Genomic DNA, 19,507 nt, shown 5'->3' on the forward strand with positions numbered 1-19,507 from the left:
CCAGCGCAAAATGTCAACAGCACTGAGGCTGAGAAACTCTATAGTGTAAACATACATAAGGTATGAAAAATACTAGAATGAATATCCACATTCCCACCTCCCTTTCATCAGGAAACAGTCGAGTCCCACGCCCCATGCATGCCCCTCGTTTCCTGCAGAGGTAGCCACCACCCTAAATTGTGAGGTTCTCATCCCGTGCATGTCCTTACTTGTGTCCATACCCACTATAACCAGGGAACCAGATCATTTACAGGACTGTTATAAGGAGTTTGTGACAAGAGGTCCAAGAAAATGCCTTAAAAATCCCATAAAGCAACTTAAAATTGGGGGCAATTGTTATGATTTTATTTGTTTTTCTTATTGCCCCTTTGAGCATTCAGAGTAGAAATCATTCTGCCTCATGTGACAGATGCAGAAATGAAGCTCAGAGAGGTTGAATGGCTTTTCCTCGGCCAGGCAGCATGTTAAGACCCAAACTGGGCTCAAATTCCAGTTCTCTGAGTTGACTTTTGGTTTCAAGAGTCAAGCTTGAAGACACTTTCAAAGAATTTGAGCCGCAGAAACTAATAGAAGTTGATTCTGCACCTCTTGCCAAGCTTACCAAACTGCTCTATGGCTTGTGTCAAAAGCCATTTCGTCTGATTTATTTGCCTCTCCCTAAGTTGCATTTCATTTCATGAAGTCATATTGAGGCCACTCTCTCTCCAGGTGGACTGAAAATTAAAGCCTGTTCCAAAAGCATTTACCCTGTCAGGCCAACCCCTTGTCCAGAGTGGGAGCGGCCAGGGACAGCAATTCAGCTGCTTCTCCTATTCTTTCTGTTCTTCATGAAAAATGGTTAAAAAGAAACCAGTTTTTGAGAAAATGACCCATGTGATTCAGGTCTTTATGCTCCAGCTGAGAAGCAGCAACTGGACTGGAGGAAAGGGGAAGCAGGTGTCAGGTCGGGGAGAGAATTGGGTCAGAGTTACTGCCCATCCCCTAGGAGGTAACGTCAAGATTGCAGTGCAGACCAACTTCAAGAGGACCCCAATCTTACTTTTTTTCTGTTTATTTAATCAAAAGTATGTGCGCACAGATTAAATAATCAAATAGTTCTATAAGATTTGTTACAGAAAAGGCATTTTCTCTCTTTGTGCCAATTTTCTTGCATTTAAGGGCAACTGCTTTCAATTCTTTTAGCTGAATATGTTGGTCTTTAAATCTAGATAGCATGCCTGTAAAAAGCCTTCCTGTCTTCAAAGGCTAAGCAGGTGACCAAGGAAACATAAAAGAATGTTGCTAAGTAAAGGCCACAGATTCAGATGCATGCACATCAGCAGCCACCTTACTCTCATGAGGCACATGCAGCTAATGATGTTGAATGGAGAGAAGACACCTGTGTTCCCACTGGCGATGAGGCATGTACTTACCAAGAGGGTGAGGACTATACCCCAGGTCTTCTGCAACCCCTAGTGTGGCAATCATCCCTTCTGTTACACTAGAGATGATGAAGAGATGATGATAAGGGCCAAGTTTCCATAGGGTTAGCAAATTCTTCTAGTAACAATTACAACAAGAATAGTAATAGCAGATAGTCTTGGTTTTCTATCCAATAGCCATCATCTCCCCTTTCTTTCCTGCAAACAGATCCCTGATTTTGTGTTGAGATAGAAGCTAGTGATCTCAAGATCTCAGAAGGAAGCTAGTCCATCTTCAATCCTAGAGGATTAATCTGGTATGTAACCACCATGATACATCCTTTGCCCCTTTGCCAACAGTTGGTTCAGGAGATGGCATGTGAATTTGTTTTGGTGGATGAAATATAAAGGGAAGTATGTTGAGGACTACCCACTCAAAAAAAATAAACAGAGCCTCATGATAAAATCTTTTGCCCCTGACTCTTTCTCTCTTTTAGGGATGGGAGAGCAGGATCTTGGCAGCCATCTTGTGAACATGAGGAATGTGGGCATGAGGATGAAGAGCCCATATTCCGAGGGAGGTAGAGCATAAGTGTGGAAAGACCCTGCATCCATGGCGATGTCTTGCTACTGCCACAGCAGCCCTGGGATCTCAAAGCTTATCTTGTCCATATGAGAGAAGAAAATGTCTTTCAAGCATGAGATAGAGTTAGTAAGGTGCTCTATAACTGCAGCCAAGTGCATTCTCCATGATACAAGTATCTTCCCATTTAGAGTGGGCCCTGATTGTCTCCTTTCCTCACGAGGACATCAACAAACATTTTATCCAGCCACAGTGATGAGCTGGCAATTTTCTAGGCTCTTGGGACACAAAGGTGAATTGAACCCTGTCTCTGATTTCACAAAATCTGAAAACATAAGAGAGGTAACATGCACGAGGGTCGATTCATAATAGTTACTACCACATGCATCAGCTACTGCTCTAAGCACTTAGCGTGTGATAACTCATCTGACCTACGTGGTCAAAGCTGGTTGAAACAGCACCACCTCGCCAGACAGTAGTGGTTCTGCTTCCCGTTCATAACCAGCCACTGGTCCAGTGGGAGGGAGTTCAGAGGCTGAACTTCAAGAGTGTGGCAACTCTGAGCACCAGTGGTGGGCTGAAGCCTGAAAGCTTGACTCTTTCTTGTCCTTAATGACATGGGGTGTGCAAGCCTCAGCTGCAATGAGGGAAAATTCCAGAAACTCCAGCTTATGAAGACTTGAATCAAACAGGCCTAACTGGACTCTTGACTTCCAGCTCTTCTGCCCTTCGGGATGGGAATACATGTCTGTTGGCCTCCACGGCGTGCAACTGGCAGGAAGGGTTATAAATAAACTGTCTTCCTTCCATCTCTCTCCTTCCCTCCCTTCCTGCTGCCCCCTACCCTCTGAATGCTCAGTTTAGTTTCCTCTCCCTTTGAAAGCCTTGCCCAGCCTGATGCAAATCCTAATTAAAATCATGCTCAGCGTGACTTTTAATTAGCCTAAGCAACCCCGTGAAAGGCATCAATATCTAGCAAGGTAATTGTGCCAAGTGACTTTCTGCAAGGATCAGCAGGATGCCCCAGCCAGTGGGAGGCCCTTGTGCCCATGCTGGGAAGGGCCATGGAGGGGTCAGGTTGAGTCCAGCCAACCACAGTTTTCACTTGGGGCTGCCTCTTTGCAGCCAGGGAGCAATGACTTTTATTATGGGTTGCAGATATATTTCATGTAAACTAGATGGGATTTAAAACAGGTCCCAAAGAGCAAAGACAGCCTTCTCTCAAAGGTCATGGCTGGATTTTCTATCTTGGGGCAAATAAGCAGGGATAAAGGTGGAGGAAGGGATATAGATATAAAACTGCTTTCCTTTTTTTTTTTTTTGGCTCTGAATCTAAATGTAGAGGAGAGGATAAATGGAAAATGAAATCCTTTTTTCATAACAAATAAAATAATTGGGGCACAGTGATTTGTGAAAGCAAAAATGACTTCACTCTTAACTCATTCCCCAAAAGCCATAGATTTTTCTCTGTCTTTGCTTATTAATCAACCAGAAACATGACTTGGGAGATAAAGGAACTGTATTTTTGGCCCAGGAGAATTCGTTAGATATTCTGATACTGATATCAGAACTCACCCCTAATGCAGCTAGCTGCAGACTTCCCCAAACCCAAGGTTGGGGAACCCATTTACATCTACAGACAGCCTCCCTGCAAAGAAACCCAGCTCAAAAGGGGTGCCTGGTTACAAGCAGGACACCAAGATGTCTTCCTAGGGGCCTATACTCCGTAACAGCTTCCTTGGTCCATGGAAATGTCGGCCTAAAGATGGTAACATATGGCATGGGGAGTGGGTAGGGGAGGCCTGGGAAACCCTATAGCTAGTGAGGGAACAGAAGATAAGTTACACATGTCAGAAATCATAACAGAGGTCAATGCGAAAATAGGATGCTACTTGCCAAAAAGTGGATTTTCATAAGACATATACCTACACACAGCTATTCTACAAATGTAGGAGTGGCAGGCACTAAAATAAATGTGAAAGAGTTAGTTATTGACAATCTCTTCCCTTCAATTATTTAAATGTCTTATTTTATGAACCTGACATTTTTAAGGGGACAAGAAAGATCTTTCAACTCAACAAATGGATAATGAGCTCCAAGCAAAGGAACGCCCTAACTTGAATTTCAGAAGTGAGAAAGATAGATGTGTGCGTTGGGAGGGGGAGGGATGCAGTCCTGATGCCACAGTTCCTAGGGCAATATAAATCAGACGAGTTAGGTTGACAGTTTCTGCCCTCTTCAGATTCCTCGAGGTCGTGAAAGGTCTCTGCGCTGGGCTGCTTCAAGCTGCCGTTCACTCTGGTGATCTCTTTCCCCTGAGGGGCTGCAGTGATAGGCATTCATCCTTCTGAAGCAAAGGACATCTCCTCGTTATCATCTGTTCCCTCCTTGACAGGTATCACCCACCGCAGGCAATGGCTGCTTCTCTAGTGTGGGAAACCTTCATCTCATCCACACAAATGCCTCTGGTTGGCCACCATGTTCACCAGGACATGCAATCATGGGAGAAAGAGACAATGGCATAACTTGGCTTCTCCTCCTTCTTTCACACTCAGTCCAGTGTGGCGGTGAATCCTGTCGGTCTTTCCTTCCACAATATCCAGATCCAACTAGAGCTCCCCCCATCCACGGCCATCCCTTTGGTTCAGACCCCATGTGTCATCCCTCCCCTGGCTCGCTGTAAGGGTGCCCTAACCGGGCTCCTGGCTTCCATCCTTGTCTATGGAGACTAACCTGTTCACGGCTATACTTCTGAACCTTTTTATTTAAAAATTAAACACAGGTACCAAAAAGCACACAGAAATGTATCGCTTAGTAAACAGTATAAACAGACATCCTTATAACCAGAACCAGGTCAAGAAAGAACACTTTGCCAGAAGCCCCTCCGCGGCCACATCCAAGCACAGCCCTGCTCTCCAGAAGCGACCACCTCTCGGACTGAACACCTCCGCATGACCTTCACGGCATCACGGCCCAGTGTTCCTCCTTAGACCCTATAATGTCACTCATTGGGTGAATCTCGGTATGTCTTTAAAATCTACAGGTTTCCCCTCTGTGTCTCTTTTCCTGAGAACTTCTCTCCTGCTGTGCTCAAGCTGTGACCTATTTGGATTTCGGTAATTCCCTATTTGTGGTGCAGTCAACACATTCTTCTCTCTGTCCTCTGAATTTCTTGAAAAATGGCAGCTGGATCCAGAGGCTTGGTCAGAATTATGTGTGGTACTAAAAAAAAGTTCTGAATTGTAAGGGAGTTAGCAGGCAACTGAGGAAGATGGCATTGGCACGTTGGATCATGATGTTAAAGCTCACCAGGCAAGACCGCCAGGAACCTGCCTGCAGTCACAGTTTTATTTATCTAGTTTGGTGTCACAAAGGAGACCACACCCAGGACAGCCAGGAGCATCTGAGTAAGAGGGATGGGGACGTGCACTGTACCAGAACTGACTTCTACTGAGCAATTCTCAGAAGGAATTAATAAGTCGAGGTCGCGAAGTGGGACCGTTTTGTGATTGGGTACCTTAAATATTTTTATATGGAGGTAGGAAGATTAAAGCAGGACAAGTGTTGTTATTGCTAAAGAGGCCATCAGTGTGTTAGCAGAAAAGGGGAGTGGAACACAGTCATTTCTGTGGCTGCAGAGTGGTCTTAACTGCCCGTTTTCACATGTGGTCATGGCACAGCCTTGTCTGAACATACTTACATTCTGTGAGCATTGCTCCTATTGATTTGGGAACATCATGGCTTAGCTGCCGGAAGGGTTGCTTTTCTTTCTCAGACCTCCTCCTGGTCTAACTGCAAACAGGAGTGATTTTACTTTATCGGTGGTCATATGGTGGCAGGCCTTGACTATCAGTGTGAGGGGGTTTGTATCTAATTTGGTAGATAAGGAGGAGCCACCAAATACACTTGTGTGCTGGACTGATCATGTTAGAACTGTACTTGAGTGATCAGGTGTCGGTCTTTTGGAGAGAAAAAATTGATCAGAGGCAGTATGTCTAGTTAGAGGCAAATATGATTGAAGTGAGATGCCGAGGAAATAAAGATGTTGGAGACAGGGATAAAACAAAGATGATCAAGGCATCTGAGGGAAGAAAAGACAACACTGTGCCCAGGAGAGGATGTGGGCGGTGAATGAAGATTGCGTGGCCGGCCATGAAGTTTGTTTACCCCGCAGCCATCCCCACCTTTCTTGCAAACAAAGCCCCCAGGCACGGTGCCGGATACTTCCCCTCCCCCTCGCAGTGAGGCTGCCCTGTAACCTCACTCTGACCAAGGGGGCCTGAGAGGATGCGTGATGGGCCTCCTGGGAAAGGTCCGCTTTCCTTATTAAGAGGACAGGTGTAAAGAGGGTGCTCCCTTGAATTGCCCTTTTCCCCTGATTTTTGGCAAAAAAGGAGTATGTGATGCCTAGAATTGCCTTGCTCAGGTTTTGCTAAAAGCACTTGTGTTTCAAGAATCACTGTTGGAGTTGCTGTTCCTTGTAGCCCCAAACATCCTAACCCAGGCCCAGGGGGAGCCAGAGACGGATGACTTGAATGCCTTCGCACGACTGATGGGACAGGAAGAGGGGCGCTGGAAGAAGTGGACTAGCGGGGGGCAGGAAGGTGACCATCCTGTCTGAATCTTCTGGGCTTAAACTGACGATGAATATCCAGATGCCGGGCTTGGGACAGAGGCGAGAAGCTGAGGAGGAGGCAGTGGGAGCCATTAGCCTGCGGTTGAGAAGAGGAAGCCAGCCAGCGGCATTTGCAAGAACTGCCTCGGGTCGTGTGGGGGGAAGCTGGGTGGCCACACACTTTCGTTCTTTGCCACATATTCAGAAATTACTTGTAGGGTGTTGTGAGCTCATAGCCTGGTTCAATTTCTGTACTTCCAAGGCCTGACTGAGAAAATAACCCTAATAGTGATAGTCACCAACCTGTCCCTACAGGAGGATGCTTTTCCACTCTGCTGCTGCATTTGTGTCTTTTTGAAAAACATTTTTTTTTTTCATTTTTCAGTGTTTCACATGCAGCTGTTGCCCCAGTCTGGGAATGTGTCCTCAAGGAACACGGGTCCTGTTGAGGCGGGAAGAGGAGGGATGAGGGTAAAGCAGGGCAAACCCTCCGGCCAAGGCCCCAGGTGGCTCAGGGGGGACAGGTTTAGGTGAGGAGTCGGGAGGGAGTGTAGGAGAGTTTGGGGACCCGTGGACCATTTAAAATGAGAGAGTTGCCATTTTTCTAGAAAGAAGGATGGAATTAACACAAGAGCCAGTTCTAACTCTTGGTCCACTGCTTCTCCCCCTTTTTCATTCTGAATGAGAGGAGCAATCAGTAGTGGGTTTTGAGCAGAGAAATCACCTACCACCCAGACTGCTCTGATGAGGAGAGGAGGGCAGAATACTGAGGGCAAAGAGTAGAAGGTGAGAGATTAACAAGGGGCCACTGCAGAAAGCAGGAGGGATGATGGTGTTGGGGGCCTGGGAGGGAGCAGTGGAGCAGGGAGAAGTGGTTGGACTTGGGATATATTCCAAAAAGTGACCTCACACAGCTTCCCTTTGGGTTGGATGTGACATATGACAGAAGGGGAAGAGATAAGGAAGACTCCCAGGTTTCTGTCCTGAGCAACTGGGAGGATGATCTCACCACTGGTTGCAGCGGACACTAAAGAGGCATGCCTTCAGAGGAACGTGTAAGGACCTTCATTTTGGACAGGTTGCGTTAGATATGTCTGGGCAGCTGAGTGCGTGAGTTGGGAGCTCAGAAGAGTTTCAGGCCAGAAATATAAATACGGGAGCTGTCAGCGTGTGGCTGTTTAAAGCCTTCAGCCTGGAGATCTCCCAGGAGAGTGTGTGGGTAGTTTGGAGAAGAGTCCCTCCCTAATCTCTCAGATTTGGGTTTACTGTGTGATCTTGAGCCAGTCCCTGTACCTCTTGAGCCTTTAACTTGTCTGTAGAAATAGAGATTAAAGAATTTGATCTTTAAGATCCTGTCCTGCTCTGTGATTCCACAGTGGAGGGTCTTTGAGATTGATCACTGCGTGGGAGCTGCAGATTGGTGAAATATGGTTGCTGGCCTCTATCAGCGCTGTGCCCATGAGGATGAAGACCTGGATGTGCATGAGATTTCACAAGACTCAACGAAAGTCTTGCGCACATGGAGTGTGATGTCACATTCTTCAAGCTGTGAAACTGGAGTCATCAATAAGCAAGCCCTTGATTATCTCCAGTTTTCTGCAACAGGAAGTCAGAGCTATTAGAAAAACCATTCCAACCAGAAATCTCAGGAGAACTGGCGTGACCAGTGGGGTCAGCCTCTTCTGAGATCATATCACCAGGAGATTGTTTGCAGCCCATTTATCCACCAGCAGGAAAACGGCCTGATAATCTGATAATCTGCTGGGCATCCTCTTCCCTATCAACAAGGTCACTGCCATTCTTGCTGCCCCAAGCCCCGTGAATGTGATTATTTGCATTACGGGGAGACAGAGCCTGTGTGCGTGGGCTAAACATCTGCCGTATTTACAATGTCTTCAGCTGGTGTCTTAGAGATGAGGCTCTGGAGAATGGAGAACCTTTGTTTCCAGGTCATGCAGGCTAATTTAGGAGAGAACAGAATGAAATGGAAACTACAATGCATTGAAAAGTTTCGTTGATTGGACTGAAAGCTGCCTGGCACCCAAAGGTCAAAATCAGCAGATGGCTGGAGCATGTGCTGATGAAACCTATGCACGCAGTGCTCCCATAGGTGGTGGCTGTCATGACTAAAAGCATGAATTTTGGAGACACACTGCCTTGGCTCAAATCCTGACTCTGTCCTTTTTTTTTTTTTTTTGTATTACCTTAGACAAGTGAGTTAAACCTCTGTGCATCTTGAAGCTCCAAATGAAAAGTGGGTGCAATAATGGTACCCACTTTGCAGGACTGCTCTGAGGATTATATGAGTTAACATGTGTAAAGTCTTCAGAACAATGCCGCACCACTGTGGGTCCTTCATGAGGCTTGCTGTTCATAAGGACAGATCCCTTAGCCAAATCCCCTCCTACTATTTGAGAAATCACCTGGGACACACCTGGGTTCAGAACTCCTTTAGTACAGGAGAGGCAGAACTCAGCTCACACACCTTAGCTCTCTTCACCTCTCTTCTCGCTCCTTAATCAGGTTAAGCCAATAGTTACTGACTGGGTGTCTGCGGTGTGGGCAGCTCTGGGCTGGAAGCACAGAAGCTTACAATCAAGACATGGAGCCAACACACAAGCGTGTGACTTGCTAAGAGGTGCAAGTGATGGGGAGAGGGTCAAAGGGCAGCACATGATTAACGGCCAGACCCTTGGACAGACAATGAAGTGGGCAGGGATGTAAACAGAGTATCAGAAGATCATCTTGGAATGCTCAGGAGAATCAACTAGAACTTTCAGAGCTTACAACTGTGTCCAGAAGTCCAATGAGCTACAAAAAGCAACACATATTTAGCAAGCTAAGCAAGTCAATGATAACATTTCCATAAAGAGAAAAAAGGAAGGAAAACTTTGAAGTCTGTTGAAAATGAAAGAAATGTGAGAGGAACTGCTCTACCAAATTTGGTGTTGATATAGGAATAAAGAAAAAGATTGATGGAACAAAATCCAGATGTGCAAATTAATGCATCTTCTGTATTAAGAATAAGCAGTTAAGCCCAGAATAGAAACAAATCCAATTTTCAATAGCAGTGATACATAGCACTTAGATATTATTACAACAAGTCTTTGAGATTCACATGAATAAAACTATGAAAAGAATGAACCAAATAGTAAGATAACAGCATATTCCTGGAGAGAGTTAGTATTGACTAGATATCTACTTCCTTTCTTTCAATCTATAAAACGTGACTTTCCATGAAGTTATCATGAAGACGGCTCTCCAAAGTGAATTTGGAAAATAGAGTAATAAAATATTTTTTTTTGAAAAAGAAGTGAAAGTATGGAATTAGCTCTGCTAGGTATTCTTACCCTGTTATATTCTCACAGAATTATAACTAAAGTGCTGGCTGATTAGAAAGAGAGCAATTCAATAGGAAGTTCAGGAAAGACTTACATAGAAAGAAGACTTTACAATGTAATGAAGCTTGCATTTCCATTATTTGGAGAAAGATAGATTACTCAGAAAATGGTATTCAGACCATTTTGAAAGTGCCTAATGATCTGGGTAAAAATATTAAATCCGATTCATAGCTCATTTTGTATATCAAAATAAATTCTGGATACATTGGCAAATTAAATGTAGAAAATATCTAAGTCCTGGAAGAAAATTAATGAATGTTTACATACTATTGGGGGATGTGTAAACATGACAATAAATGCGAAAAGTACAAATGAAAACTGCTGAACGTGAAACATTAATGGAAAACTTTTCTTCCAATATCTCTCATATTCGTTCATTTCTCAATTCCACAAACTTACGCCAACTATCACTTGTTGCCTGTATTCATTTACTCATTCATTCATTGAGTGCCTACTATGTGACAGATGTTGGTACCAGTGAAACTGTAGTTAAAAAGGTGGAGGGGCAAATCCTAGCCCTCTAGAGCTTGCATTGTAGTGGGGCACACAGAGTGAAATAAACAGGATAAATAAGTTTCATAAATAAATATGTCAGATTGTGTTGTTTGGATTTATAAGAAGAATAAAGAAAGCAAAGGGCATATGTTTCCGGGGGAGTAACTTGCAATTTTAAATAGAGTGGTCAGGAAGTCTCCTCTGAGAAACTGACATCTAGGCAAAGAATTACAGGAGGAAAGGGGATGATTTCTGTGGAAAAGAGCAAAGACTCACAGCCAGATATGTGCCTGACTGTGTTTGGAGATCCTCAAGGAAGCCTGAAAGTGAGGGAAAAGAGTAGCAAAGATGAAGTCAGGGGAAATGTTAGCCCGGGGCGTGGGCTGATCACAGGGGCTCCTATTTCCCTAGGGTCCAGATCCAAATGGTCCTCAAACCAAGACTCAAAAGCAACTTACCCAATTCCAGGGCTCCTCAAGCCCAGCTGGTACAACTACACTCATCCACCTGTACTCTGCCCTGAAGCTTGAGTCACCACTGAGAGGAAGGGTCAAGGGTGTGACTGTATGACGCAGCCCCAAACTAGATGCGCATTGAGCACGAATGGGGCACCATTAATGATTATTCCAGGACATAGGGACCATCCAGCAAATGGGGACTTGTGGCCACCCAAGTGGACACCATGTTTGCACAGCACTTTATGTAAGATTGCAAAAATACCCATTGTCTGCAGAGAATGGGGACAGGGAAATGAGCCAATGGGTTGAAACCCATTGCCAGCTCTGTGACCCTGGGAAAGTTATGTACTTTCTCTGGGCCTCGGTTTCCTCATTTGTCAAATGGTGGGAGCAATAATAACCACTAAGTTTCAGGGTTTCTGTAAATATGCAATAAAGTGATGCATGCAAACCTCCTCAAACTGTGCCTGGCATGTGTGCCCACTGTAAGGATTGGCTGTCATCATCATGGGTCCGAAATGGGTCTCAAAGGTCTGAAACAAAAGTGTGGGCAGGGCTGCTCTAAGGAAGAATCTGTTTTCTAGCCTTTTCTGCTTTCTAGAAGCCCACCCGCATTCCTTAGCTCATGGCCTTTTTCTTCCATTTTCAAAGCCAGCAACATCAGACTGAGTCCTTTGTGAGCTGCCATCTCGCTGCTTCTCCCTCCTTCTGCCTCCTTGATCTACTTACAAGGATCCTGTGATTACACGGGGTCCACCCAACTAAGCCAGGATCATCTCCCTGTTCTGAGGTTAGCAACTTCCATTCCCCTTTGCCATGTAACCTAGCATATTCAGTCTCCAAGGATTAGGACACAGTCTTCTTGGGAAGCCATTACTCTGCTTACCCCAGGGGTAATTGAAATTACATCCCTTCTTCCCATTCCACAGGTGGGACCACTGAGGCCCTTGAAGAGGAACTGAGCTGCCCAAGCACTATCACTGGTCAGCACAGTGGCCAGACTCCACCTGTAAACCCTCATTCCCAGGCCTCAGCTTTCCCAGGCAGAGAACATTCCACATGGTATATTTCGCAGCTGGGGTACTCAGAGAGAGATTTCTGCCTTACAGTGGGTAGCCCCTGATGCTTTTTCCTAAACTGCTCAGCCCGAGGTCTTTCCTCTTGGTAATAAAGGGCGAAAGTAAACCCAGTGAGTCAGTGACTCTCTGTTGCTGGAAGTTACACCAAGTTCAACAACAATAATTATAGGAGTACCCTTCCCACATCAGATTCATTACAGAAACGATTCCAAAACAAACGTCCCTTTTCCACCATAGACTGAAAATCGCTATTGCAGCGGTGCTCAAGGCAGATGGCTGCTGCATCTCAAAGGTCACTCAGGAAACTTCATCACAAGCACACCCCCCTGCACCCGGGCCAGGGAAGGATGAGCAGGCGGGTAATTTATACACATAATTATCCTCATGGAGGGAACAGATGGGAGGCCTTCTCCCAGGGACATGGTGTACAATGTCCCGTTTCTCACCGGGGAAGCAGGGACAGTTCCAATTAACCAACTTCCCATGAACCAGCCCCCAGCAGAACTCAGGGGAGGGGAAGGAAGGAGAGAGATGCCCAGTGTTTGCATCGCATCTGTCGCTGCAAAGTGCTGGCTTCAAAGCCTAATGTTCCCTACATGGCTAGAAGCAACGTGTCTCGGAAGCCCAGAGTCAGAGGCTGCCGGTGAGGCCTGCGCTACCTCCAGCACAGTCCTCAACCAGGAGCCAAGTGTTGACAGGGGTGCTCTCTGCCCTGTGTGAGAACACCAGGCACCCCGTAGGCTCTGGCCCTGACCTTCAGGAATGTGTGGTATAACTGGGAAAGAGCGGCCCAGGAGCAGGCAGTGACCACTTAACTCAGGCTAACGGGAGTTCTGTGGGGACCGTGGAGCGGGAGAGGGCGTGCCCTTGCAAGGGAGACCAACCCAGGTTCCCTTAACATTCCTGCTAAGCCCCGAACCTAGCTATGACCTTGGGCAAACCATGACTACCGTCTGAGCCTCAGTTTCCCTGACTAACAAAGACATTCTGTCAACAACACTTGAGAGGGTATGGATGAATGACTGAGGTGACATACATCAGGCATTTCTTTAGAGTCTCTTCCCCTTTTCCTTTTTCACTCTGATTTCTCAGAAGAGGAGGGGAGTCCATTCACTTGGGGTAAGAAGAGAAGAATTTACAGTGGGGGGGGGCAAGGTAAGCTAAGCTGGAAAGGATGTGGCAGACACTGCTAGTTACCTTCTAAGTGCCCACTTCTCCCTTCTGCCCACCAGGACCCTGGCTTAATTCAATCTGGCATTGTGTCCAGCTAAGATCCTCACGTTCCCAGACTCCCTTGCAGCTAATAGAGGTCACATGACCCCATTTCAACCAATGAAACATAAATGGACTTCTGCATTCTCAGGAATGCCCTCTGGCTTCTGTGATGTGGGGACCACCCTGCCTCCTTCTCTCCTTGTGCCTGGAGGTGAAGCTGCCACTTCAGAGCCAGAAGGTGATGAGCCTGTGGAGGAAAGCCAGCACACTGAGGATCCAAAGAGGGAAGGCAGAAAGAGGCTGGTCCCCGGAACATCCATGACTGACAGCACTGGCTCTGCCCTGCCTGCTCTGGGCTCCTTATGACGTGAGAAAAACAAACCCTCTTTCATTTTGGACACTCTTAGTTGGGTTTCCTGTCACTTGCAACTGGGATGATTCCTAAATGATGCCAGAGTGCTGTCACAGCAATAGTGAGGAATGGGATGGGCACTCCTGCAGTGAAGTAGAGGAGCCAAGTCCACACAGAGGCCAGAGCTGCTCCTTCTCCCCTCCTCCCTGGGCAGCTGCCGGTGACCAGTCACGGCAGTCCATGCCCTGCCTAGGAGCCACCTGGGGAGCATGTGACCCACTGCCGACCATAAGCCTCATGGGAAGTATTCCAGGAGGAGATTCTAGAGAATGCTTTCAGACTCCTAAGAAAAAACCTAAGAACAGAATACACCCCTCTCCTCTCTCTGACATTTTTTTTTTTTACATCCAGAACTGCCTGGACCTGTGGGCAGCCAACTTGTTATCAAGAAGAGAGTTGCCCACAGGACAAAACTGATGCCCCAAAGATCACAGAATAGAAACTGGGAAAGGCTCAGGCTCCTAATGAGGTCCTTGGGCCCCTGGATTGACCCAACGGCAGCTATAGGAACTCCTATGTGAGTAATAATAATCATTGAAGTCATCATTGCCGAAAACACTTGAAGTTGAGTTAACTGTTACTTACAGCCAAAATCATCCTTATGGGTGATTTTGTATTTGAGGAAAATACCTTGTATTTAAGGAAAAAAGATCAATTGATCATCATCAATTAGTAAAGCGGATAGTGGGTGGGTGTTTTACGTTATTGCATATATGGTTTTCTTTCATCTTCTAGATTAATCATAAGCACTTGCTTGAGGGCAAGACTGTATCTGTCTTTGGTTAAGTCAGACAGCACAGCTTGAGGTAAGAACATGGCCTGTGCGTCAGACCACCTAACTTTAAATCCTGGTTCTGCCAGTTACTTGCTTTACAACTTTGAGGGAGTTGTTTAAACTCTTCTCACCTTGCTTACTTGATAGAGATAGCACTTCCCCTATGGGGTGGTTGTAAGGATTAAATGGCATAATATATGTAAAGAACAGTTCCTGGCATGTGTAAGTGCTGTATGAGAACCGACAGTTGTCATATTAATACGCAGGCAGATGGCACTGTTGATCCCAAATGATTTTCTGTTGTTCCAGCAATAATATTCCCCTATTACAGATAAGGAAATTGAGTCACAGATAATTAAAGGTATTTGCCAAAGATCTGCACAACTGGTAAGCAGAGAAGCTGGTATTTGAGCACAGGCAGTGGGACTGCAGGACCTGATCTCTTAACCATGGCTCTGTTCTAGATCCTTCACATGGTGGTCAAATTGAATGACCCAGACAGCTAACCAGGGTAGCCATTAAGTAGGCTGGAATCCATCCTGCTTTGCCACTGTGTGAATATAGTCAAATACTGGCAGCAGTCTGCTCCTTCTTTGCCAGCTCTAGTCATTTCAAAGCACCACTATAATTTCTCTTTTGCATTTTGGAGCCACTGAATGGGTCAGCGGGTTCACAGTTACAGAGGGAACCCAGCCAAATCCCCACCATCTGGCACCACCCGAGACACAGCATCTGCTGTGGCCCTCTGCATGAAGCATCCCTCAAAATGCCGCCAAATGAGATCCTAAATGCCCCCCTGCCAAGGGCAAATGGTCCCCGAGGTCCCTGTGGAGGAGTGCCAGCTCCCCACAGCTGACAGATTCCCCATGCCCCGGGTCTTCGGCTTCCTGGGCCAACAGCTCAAAGAGGACCAGGCATGGATGGAAGCACTCTTTTCTTTTTCAGGTTGGAACAGCGCCCTTAGGGCAGGAGGAATGAAAAAAATAATTGACGTGAGACCAGACTGCAGACATGGGGCATGAAGGTAGCACCTACCAGGTCCAGGCGCTATATGTCGCGCCAAGAGCACAAAGATAAATAAAGCCTGGTTCATGCCCTTAAGGTGCTCACAGTTTGGAAAGCAAGGCAGACAGTAAACAACTAATGAGAGCAAAATACAGAGCATTCCCTGTGTGCCAGACAGTTTTAAGTACGAATACATTTGGTCTCCACACCTACTCCATGAAATGTGTCCTTTTCTCATCGCCATTTACCCCAGGAAACGGGGGCATACACAGAGAAGGTAAGTCACTTGCCCAAGATCACACAGCTAATAGGTGGCTAGAGCCATCTGGTTCCAGACACCTGTTCACCAGCCACCCCGCTGCCTGTAGCATTGAGAAGCGGCATGACACATGTTTTAAATAAAAACTGGATGAGGGCATCCTGGAAGCCCCAAGGGGAAGGCAATGAACCCTCCCCACTGGAAGGGGGTTGCTCAAAGGGAAAAGGAGTCATGAGAGGTGGGTGGATGCAGCTTTGGCCAGGTGATGGGGGTAATGATGATAAAAGTAATGGCAGCTAACATTTACTGTGTACCTACTAAGCAACTCATCCAAGTTTACTCAGTTACTCTGAACAACACACATAAGAGGGTCACCATCCCTCACTGCCTGATTTTACAGACAAGACAACCAGGCACAGAGAGATCTGGTGACTTGCCTAATCTCAGGTGGCTGGGAAGAGGCAGAGCCATGGGATCTGGCCTCAGAGCCTGTGACTTCACCACTAGACCAAAGGGACAGGGAGAGGAGAGGACATGGCTGCAGCCTGGCCTAGGTGGGGAGTGAGTCACAGTGCCTGGCACAGTGGGGGCAGGCTGTGGGTGAAGGGGACTGGAGGGAAAGAGGATTGAAGAAGGGGTTGAGTTCAATCTGAACATGGTTGAGAGATGTCGACAGTTTCTCCAAAGCAGGGTCACTGGAGATCTGAGTTCTGGCTGTGGCTCTGTGGTAAATGTGTAGCCATGTCACTAAGACTCAGCTTTCTTGTCTGTGAAATGGGAACGTCAGAGCTTGAAGTAAGACATAAGTTCCAGGGCACAGTGTGATGTAAGGGAACGAGAAGTGAGGAGTCCATCCTTGGTAGGCACCAGGCATGAGGCTGCAGGGGAGAGTGAGGCTGGGTAGGCGGGGAAACCAGTGAAAACTGTAGACAGGAGAGTGATGTGGTTTGTACCAATCAGGCTTCTTAATTGAAAACAACAAACTCCACTCTGACCAAGCAAACCTGAACTTCATTAAAGGATAGCAGGCAGCATGAAGAATCTTCCAAGGAAACAGAAAGCCAGGACTGGGGAATACAAGCCAGGAGCTGCACCTGCCCACAGGGCACTGGACCCCAGAGAGTGCAGCCCGCTCCCCCAGAAGGACCAGATGCCTCCATGGCCCTGCTTACCAGAACCTTAATTCTATTCATCCCAGCATACGCCCTTTGCAATCATGGTCTCAAAAGAGAGGATCTGATTGGAGAAGCCAAAGTCACGTGGCTTCCTCTAGCAGCAAGGGATGCTGGGAGACCGTCACCTGGGGAGGTGGGAACTGCATTGTGGAAAAGTCTCCAAACACGGGCTGGGTGTTCAGAAGGTGTTGGGCAGCCCCCAAAACTCACATGGCCCTTCCTTCCATGGTCCAATTTGCACTGTAGTTAAATTTCTCCAACAGGAGCCTGAAGTGGGGATTTTCCAAGTACAAGACTGGAGACCAAGGAGACCAGTGAGAAACAAACAAGGGACAACCTGATGCAGGCAGTGGTGTCCAAGACACAGAGAAGGAGGTCATCCTAGGAAACACTCAGGAGGTAGAATCAGCAGGACTTGAAAATGAGGAGCTAAAACTATCAGGGGCCCCAAATGGACCCACAGGAATGGGCAACATTTGGGAGCGTTACAATCCTGCCTGTGCAAAAACAATGAGGTAGGAAGGGATGCACACCATCAGGGATGGATGTCGGGGGAAGGGGCAAGGGGGGCTTTAGCAGTTCTACTCACAGTACTTCAGTCTTCTTTGCACCCTTTGCAACAGGAATGCACTCGTTAGCCAGCATTCCTTTTTTGCTCTTCTGCTCAGGTACTGCTTTTCAAGAAAATAATAGCCACAGAGGCTTGGCAGGGATGGACACTGAGATGCTTGAGGGGGCTGAGGTCTGTGGTTTGTGCACCTTTTAATTCCACAGTCTTGGCATAAGGGCTGACCCACCTCAGGCTCTTGGTGACTGTTGATCACAGAACGCCCAGTCTGCTGGAGCTAGAACTTCAAGAAGGTCACTTCCACTACAGAAAGAAGGAGAAAAAGAAAAGTTAATTCTGTATCCCCAGCCTTCCTTTTAAAGTAAGGATGTTCTGAAGAGAATGAGCAACATTCCCTGTGTTCACTCAGTGATGTTTTATCATGACTCCGCAGTAAGCCAGCCGGGTGATCAGGGAAGGGGCAGAGACACAGGAAGGCCCTGTCCTCGCTAGCTCTGACCACGTTTTCAACCACCTGCAAGATTTAGGGCTTGGCAGTAAAGTGGGAGTGGAGAAGGGGAGGGAAAGAGGAAAGCGCTGAGAGTCTGGCCCCACCGTTCACTAGCGGTGGGACCCCAGCACAAGTTTATTTAGCATATGGTGTCTCAATTTCACACTTTTAAAAAAAGGGATGGAGATAACCAACCCCACCTCTGGGTGACAGTGAGATGAGCTGATATACATGCACACCTCAAGGAAAGCCTAACACTGTTAACCCTTATTATTTTCGGCCTTTTCTTACTAAGTTTTGCCTCTGGGATCTTGCCCTGCTGTTCCCTCACCTGGAATGCCTTTCCTCATGACCTCTCCATGCAGCTCCTTCTCAGGGTGCAGGTTCTAGCTCCACTGTCACCTCCTCTGACCACTCAAACAGCCTCTCCCACCAGAGCACTTGTTTCATTTTCTCTGGGGACTTAGCGCTCTCAGGTAACACCATCTTTATTTCTGTGTCATCTGTCTCCCCACGCCGGAACTGTCCTGCCATGAGGTGACGGGCTTCGGTGGGCACTTTCACTGCCTGAGCCCCAAGCCCGGAGCAGCCCCTGGCCCAGAGTAGGCAAACTTTACCATCGGCAGAGTTTAGACTCGATGTTTTCCTGTCCGGTGTTCCCAGGGTCTCTCTTCTTGCCTTCACTTGATTCTCCTGAAGGGCATGGTTGTTTTTGAGGAGAATTCTCTGGATTCTTTCTCTGACCACCCAAATTAACTGGTATAATCAGCAAGTTTGGCCTTTGCCAGAGACGCAAAACAGCAGTGGCGTGAACACCGTGGGAGTTTCTCGCGGGTGCGGCAGGGCAGCTCCACGCCGCGGTGGTCAGGCGCCAGGCTCCCGCATCCCTAGGGCATCCCCCTCATCCCCAGGGCATCCCCCTCATCCCCACGGCCCGAGATGGCTCACTGCCACGCAGGGACTCCTGCCGCGGGGCCATGATGAGGGGCAGGGCTCTCATTCCTCCCTGCGAGGGCTCCACCAGGAAGCATGCCTCACCGCTTCCACTGGCTCCCACCGGCCAGAGCCTGGTCACGTGGCCACACCCACACCAAGGAGGCTGGGAAATGTAGTCTCTCTTCCGCACAGGCCCAAGGCCAGCTAGGAATCGGGGGTTCAGTTAATGTGAGAGAGAATGGATAATAGAGAATAAGCAGGGTCTCTAACCACCCTCCTTCTCTTGGGCCTTGCTGAAATCAATACACTTAGGAGAGGAGAGGAGAAAATGGGCCGGGAGGGGTCATCAGGGGTCTGCCTCCACTTAGGAGTGGTGGGGAAGGTTCAAGCTGCTCCTCTGAGCCTTTTCTCTGCCCCCTATTCTTCTCATTCTCACCTCAAACCCCACTTGGGGATGTATCTGAGTTTCTCCTATTGACAGGGTTAGAGTATAGCCGATCTCCCCACTGTCCCCCAAGCTGGCAAGGCCCTGTGTGACCCAGCCTTGACCCTCTGGTCCTTCTTCTCTATCGCCAGTGCCAGGCATTCCCACACTTGGTCCCACCAGGTCACACCACTTGCACAGACCTTGAGAAGCTCTC

At 47.3% G+C, this 19,507-nt stretch overlaps 1 long non-coding RNA gene across 3 annotated transcripts in view; it reads right to left on the reverse strand.

Moving 5' to 3' along the window:
• The window catches only part of LOC108408709 (uncharacterized), a 77,265-nt gene extending 58,270 nt beyond the window's left edge, over positions 1-18,995 (reverse strand). For 2 of the 3 annotated variants that reach the window (XR_012131296.1, XR_012131294.1), the window contains exons 1-2: positions 18,262-18,995; positions 17,462-17,743 (exon numbers count right to left, since the gene is read on the reverse strand). This is a non-coding gene — a long non-coding RNA (uncharacterized lncRNA). The remainder of the gene's footprint in view (positions 1-17,461; positions 17,744-18,261) is intronic. The other variant, XR_012131295.1, reaches the window with a different exon arrangement.
• Positions 18,996-19,507: the final 512 nt, after the last annotated feature.

This window comes from Manis javanica, chromosome 5, assembly GCF_040802235.1.
Source record: "Manis javanica isolate MJ-LG chromosome 5, MJ_LKY, whole genome shotgun sequence".
Taxonomy (NCBI): Eukaryota; Metazoa; Chordata; class Mammalia; order Pholidota; family Manidae; genus Manis; species Manis javanica.